The 6784-nt window shown below is 35.7% G+C and overlaps 1 protein-coding gene across 1 annotated transcript in view; it reads left to right on the top strand.

Moving 5' to 3' along the window:
- LOC135841264 (nephrin-like) overlaps positions 1 to 6784 on the top strand; it is a 1354679-nt gene that overhangs the window by 296179 nt on the left and 1051716 nt on the right. The gene's annotated exons all lie outside the window — the stretch shown is intronic.

Below are 6784 nucleotides of genomic sequence, written 5' to 3'. Positions count from 1 at the left end.
TACAAGAATTAACGGGGTAAATTCACAAAAATTAATGATTTTTCAAAATAAAATAAATCACGATATTTCGTGTATGTCTGAGGTGAGATTAAGTAAGTATATTGATCATACCATCAAAATTTGTTGAAGAACTATTCAAAAGCATACCTACAGCATTCGAATTTAGATCACCCAATAAGCAAAAGGTAAATGCAAAAACTCTCTTGCAATCAGCGAATAGCTGATGGCTTGTTTTTTTCTTAAAATCCGCAATAAGAGCATTTTTTGCTTCTAAATACTCAATGTTTTTTTCATTTTTACTGACGTACCTACGCTTGCTCATTCATAATTATTTCATTTTCATTTTGCTAGAAGACATAAAAAAGGAATTGTAGGCTGAAAGTACAATTTTTATTTTCATATTCGAAGTATTAGATGTAAAAAATGATTGAAAATGGGAACTGAAAAAATGTCATCATTGTACTTTATAATTTCAATTTGCAAATTTTAAAAAACGGTCAAAAACTGAAAAGGTTGAAACTTGAAAGAGCATCTATAGCCCTATAGGTACATTCTTATTTTCAATTTAAAAAAAAAAAATCGAAGAAGTTTTTAAAACTTCAATATAAAATTTAAAGTGTTTAATTGAATAAAAATCTAACTATTAGGTAATACACAAAACTTAATTGGAGCCATTTGGTACCTTTTGCGCCGATTGTACGGCCGTTTTTGGTTTTTGCGAATTAATTTTGACGTTTAGAAACCTTCGTACCTGAGCGAATGCCTTCGAATCTTTTTGAAAATTCACATTCTTCAAAAAAAATTGTAATTGAAAAATGTTTGGATTTTGGAATTTTTGGTTTTCAATCACGGAAATAGATCCGCAGTACCTCCATCATTTTGAAACCTTGGAAACAATAAACAATGAAACTTTGGGTTAGGTTGATATTTGTGTGACGTCATACGAAGACTTTTTTTTCGTTTTTGAATTATTAAATTTTTCAAATCATCGTCAATTCATTTTTGAAGTTCTTTTTGAGAATAAAAATAAATAGTGAGCAAATAAATTGAACGATTTTTTTTTTGTTCGCAGTTCGCACCCCTGGATCAGCTTACAAAAAATAAAAAAAGTCATAATTTTTTTTTATTTAGGCAATTTATTCAAAATTTTTTTAAATAAAACACCCACGAATTCATGAGAGAAACCCCTGATAGAAAAAATGTTAATGGTTTCGAAGAAATACCCCATGATATTTTCATTTGAAACCATTGGTTTTTTTTTTACTAGGGAATGTAAATATTCAATATTCATCAATTTATCTCAAATACTCAAATTTGATAGAAATGAAATGATGGTGATTTAGAAAAACATCAACTTCTGTTTCTCTATAACTGGACTGGACAGCTGGAAAAAATTGACAAATGACAACTGACCCATTTAGGCTTAGGTTAAGGGTTCTGCTTCAGATTTTTTTTGGTTAAAATTTTGAAGATAAAATTTTCTTATTATGGTATAAAAAAATTATGGGGTCCACTGGTCCAGGTCCTCTATAGATGGAATTGAATAAAAAGAATCAAACTTTTGCAATTCTCCACTTGGAATTTTTTTTCCCATTCTCCTGCATATAGTCAAGTTCAAGAGTATTTTCATTGAATTAACTTATTGAAATAACTTCTATCAAATAATGGAGAATTGATTGACACGAAATTCATTATTTTCACAATGACGTCATGTATGTACATTGTATGTAGAATTTGTTGCGGAATTCTCCGCAACTGGTCGACTTGTAATAAAATAAACTAGAAAAAATAGCACACTGCAATCATATAAACTGGGCATAGCTGATCATACGAAGCACCCGCTTGTATTTGCTGGTAAAATCTCTGCGACGAGTAATAAACTATTCGTTTTACGAATGCTGATTGCTGGGTAATGCGCAACCTGCATTTCGACAATGATATCGTAGCCTTCCTGCGTTTTGCAATATATGTCGGTCACACAAACCTTGTCTTTGATAGCGGATGTACAATTTGGAATAACTTCTTGTACTTCTTCTACCAATTATGTTTTAAATGCCGCATTTATAAAATTCAACAGGATCTCCCATTGTACTGTGAAAATTTGAACCCTCTAGGTCAATTTGGAGGTGCTGTAGGCTATCCTAAACATTGAAAAACACATTTGACCCTGTTCAGGGGTCAAATAGGGTTGGAAGGTTGAAACATGCAAAAGGCACTTCGCGTACACCCTCCCATTGTTCTGTGAAAATTTGGACCCTCTAGGTCAATTTGGAGGAGCTACAGGCTGTCTGAAAAATTGAAAAACACGTAAAATAGCATGAAAAATCCACTTTTTCGACCCTGGAGAGAGGTCAAATAGGGTTGGAAGGTTGAAACCTACAATAATCACTCATGAGGCACGCTCCCATTGTATGCTGAAAATTTGGACCTTCTAGATCAATTTTAGGGATGAGGGGGCCAAAAACTGGGATCAAATGTGGTTTTTCCCACCTTAATCGGGGATGGGATGACTTAGGAAGCTGAAATTTGGATATGTTGGTCACAATGAGAGTACTGACCAACGGTATGATTTTGGACCTTTTTTATCTATTTGGGGTCATAGTCCAGTAACTTTAGCAAAAAAATAGGGGCTATAGTGAATCTCTAGGTGGCAAGCTGATTTTTGGTATACTGGTCCATTTTGATGTCCTAAAAACGAATCCGAGGAGTCCCCTACTGTGCCGGGTGAGCTTTCCCCCAAATTGTGGATTTTAGCCCCCCAAAATAGGTTTTTGGCCAATATATCGAAAAATATCGACTCTAGCGCAAAAATGATTGAAGAATGTTGTTCTACGTTAAATTTCCGATCTATTGATATATCAACTGTCTTTCTTCCCCCCAAGGGGGGTGGAACTACAACCATTCAAAAAAGGGGGGTTTCCTGAAAAATACATAAAGGATATAGGCGCCTGAGGGGAGTGAAATGGTCCCCGAAAGCGTTCAAGTTGATATCAGCATGGAAGGTGGGTCCCAACGAGAAACTTCCGCGTGAAAAATTTCAGATCGGCACCACCTCCCCGTTTTGGGGAACCCCCCTTTTCTGTAATTTCAATACCAATTTTCTCAGCTCCATTTCAACCGATTTTGAAAATTTTTCAGTATGTTATGTATATTCATAGTAGGTATCCCCACAAAAATTTTCAACCCCCTCCCCTCATAATTACCCTTCAAAATGGTGTGAAAATGTGCCTTGAGGAGGGTTGGGGGTAAAATGGAAATTTCGAGGAAAATAACAAGTATTAATGAGTAGGGTGTCGTTTTCTTATGATTCGATACCGCTGAGCACGAATATGACGTCAGATTTTTTGCTACACTCATCTAGCCCTCTCCACAGCACATAGCCCCCTCAATTTATACTATTTGAAATAAGTTGAAAAACGCTATTTTGAGGAGTAAATATGAGGGGATGGGGTTGAAAATTTTTGTGGGGATACCTACTATGAATATACATAACATACTTACTGAAAAATTTTCAAAATCGGTTGAAATGGGGCTGAGAAAATTGGTATTGAAATTACAGAAAAGGGGGGTTCCCCAAAAAGGGGAGGTGGTGCCGATCTGAAATTTTTCACGCGGAAGTTTCTCGATGGGACCCACCTTCCATGCTGATATCAACTCGAACGCTTTCGGGGACCATTTCACCCCCCTCAGGCACCTATATCCTTTATGTATTTTTCAGGAAACCCCCCTTTTTTGAATGGTTGTAGTTCCACCCCCCTTGGGGGGAAGAAAGACAGTTGATATATCAATAGATCGGAAATTTAACGTAGAACAACATTCTTCAATCATTTTTGCGCTAGAGTCGATATTTTTCGATACATTGGCCAAAAACCTATTTTGGGGGGCTAAAATCCACAATTTGGGGGAAAGCTCACCCGGCACAGTAGGGGACTCCTCGGATTCGTTTTCAGGACATCAAAATGGACCAGTATACCAAAAATCAGCTTGCCACCTAGAGATTCACTATTCAATGCTAAAGTTACTGGACTATCATATTACGCCCCTAAAAAAAATGACCTTTCTGTAAAAATAGGGTTGGAAGGTTGAAACATACAAAAGGCACTTCGGGTACACCCTCCCATTGTACTGTGAGAATTTGGACCCTCTGGGTCAATTTGAAGGGGCTGTAGACTGTCTGAAAAATTAATAAACCCGTGAAATACACCAAAAATCCACTTTTTGACCCTAGAGAGATGTTAAATAGGGTTGGAAGGTTGAAACCTACAATAATCACTCATGGGGCATACCTCCCATTGTATGCTGAAAATTTGGACCTTCTAGATCAATTTTAGGGGAGAGGGCGTCAAAAATTGGGGTCAAATATAGAAATGTTCAGTATAGAATTCAAACTTGACTATTTGCTTTTCAAGTGAAAAATGACCATCGGCTAAAAGCACAGATGAACAAAATCAATTGTGTGATTTGCGATTGCAAGTTCGATATTTAATTTTAGCGATTCTTTTCAATTTTTCGAATAGGGAGAAAATTAAGCATTTTTTCAAGTTTCAAGTTTGAATTAAGTGACGTTATATCGAACTGGTTCTACTCCACAATTGACAATCTTACTTTCAAGGTTCTTTTCCTAAACGATTCCCAGCCGGTGTTTCGTTGGCTAAAATATATTGCAGAATAAAATTCCTTTGAAGAACCCACGATATTACAAAGAAATACACGAGAAGTTGCCTACTATGTTGTAGCTACCTAGGTAGTATTTGAGACTTGATAGTTGAAAGGAGGGAAGTTCAAATTTCAAGTTTGAATCCGAAAAAATAAAGTAGCAAAAACAATGCCTCAAAAAAGACTGAAAACTGACGAAAATTCCAGTTGGAGTTTTCAGTTTGTTTTCTAGTCCTGAACCCAGGAGAATGATTTGAAAACGTCTAATGAGCAATGAGCAAAAACTCTCATGCAATCAGCGAACAGCTGGCATCCATATTAATTCATATGGAATTATGGCCTCATTTTACTGTATTGAAAATGTTTCTTTCAAGGTTCTCTTCCCGAACAGCTCCTAGAGAGAATGCTTCGTTGGCCAAAATTGATTACAGAATAAAGCCATATTGTTCTTCGAATCTCATTCATTTGCTGATCCCTCTGGTTTTTGAGTATATAATGAACATAATTTATGGAGTGCTAAAAATCCACCATTTAGCATGTAGGTACACTTGTACAGCTGAGGACCGTGCGTATAGAGCGCGCTTGACTTAATCCAGAAATCAATCCACCAAGGCACCAAACCGATAAAGTTCCGGCAAACCAATATGCAACCCGTAATACGTCAAAAGCCTTGTGTTGTTCAGCATGAACAGTTGTCCATAAAAATATTTTTTTCAGAATTTTTGAGAGTCGGAACGATATGAAAACTACGTTTTGAAACTTTTTGAGCTAATTTTTGGTACAAAAAAAAGTGGCAACACTGATTTTTATGATACCACCAAAATGCCTTTCAAAACCTTTAACTATGGGGAAAAGTTCCATTTTGGTAGGTATCGCGGTTATCGAGTAATCCACTGCTGAAATGGATGATATTTTAGATTCACTGAAAACTTTGACACCCCCTGGCTGCCGTTAAAAATGGGCTAGTGGGCTGCGATTTGCGCCATTGGTCATCCCTTCAAAAGGTCTTTCCACAGGGAAAATTTCAATAAAATCGCCGAACCCATCTACCGCTTCTTGGTCCAATTGACGTGGAATGACCCTTTCGTATAATTTTTGTAAAAAAAAAAAAAGGTTAAAATTTTTAACAATTGCGAGAATTTTGTCAAAATACAGTTGGACAATTTTAGCAGAAATCAGAAATTTTGAAAAGTAAGACCTTTTTTGCGTGTTTTTAGTTTAAAAAGCGACTTTTTGGAATTGCTGACAAGTTAGAATTTTTGGCATTATGTATTATTAGCAAAAATCAAAACATCAGGTCTTTGAAAACATTTTTTTAAAAATGAGATTTTTCGAATTTTTTTGTGAACAGCGAAAAATCTTTGTAATTTTTGGCAAAAAGCAATACTTTTTAGCAATTATTGGTAAATTTTTGAGTTTTCGGTTAAAAAGAGATACTTTTCAACACTGTTTGCAAAAAAAAAGGGGGGGGGGACTCGTGGGCAATATTTTAATATTCAGAAAAAAATGAAGACTTTTTGGAACTTTTTGCGAAAGAACGACAATTATTCTAGCAAGAAACAACCTACTATTCGGCAATTTTCACAATAATCATCTAGGTAAGATTGGCAGAAAAAGAGACTTGAAAGATTTCAGCAAAAGGAAAAGCTTTGCAACCGTATTGCTGAAAATGCACTGTAGCCAGTTAGAAAGAATGAAAAAAGAGTGTACTTTCGAAAATGATTTACTTATTGATATAGGTATGTATAGGTAAGCAAAAAGTTGGCCTTACTTACAAAATGGCGGCCATTTTGATTGACAGGTCAGCCGAAATCGCAGATTTTGCGTTTTAACATAGGACTTGCACGAACTTTTTTAAACTTTACAAAGGTAGATCGAAAGATCATGCAAAAATTTATCACCTGTCAAAATTTCAAGTGCTGAAGTGCGTTTTTCGATTTTTGGTGAATTTTTGAAAATCGAATTTAGGCCAAAAATGAGGGGAAAAATCAAAATTTTACCAAATTGACCGAGAAAGCTGAAATTTGGGATAAACCCTATTTTCGACATGCCAAATCGATTGGAAACGGTTTCGACCCGTTTTGAGCAGTTCTGGAGCCTCCAGCCGATTTTTGAAACTCGAATTCCC

This window comes from Planococcus citri, chromosome 3, assembly GCF_950023065.1.
Source record: "Planococcus citri chromosome 3, ihPlaCitr1.1, whole genome shotgun sequence".
Lineage (NCBI taxonomy): Eukaryota > Metazoa > Arthropoda > Insecta > Hemiptera > Pseudococcidae > Planococcus > Planococcus citri.
Note: the sequence above shows the minus strand (reverse complement) of the source record. Positions and strands in the feature narration are given on the sequence as shown.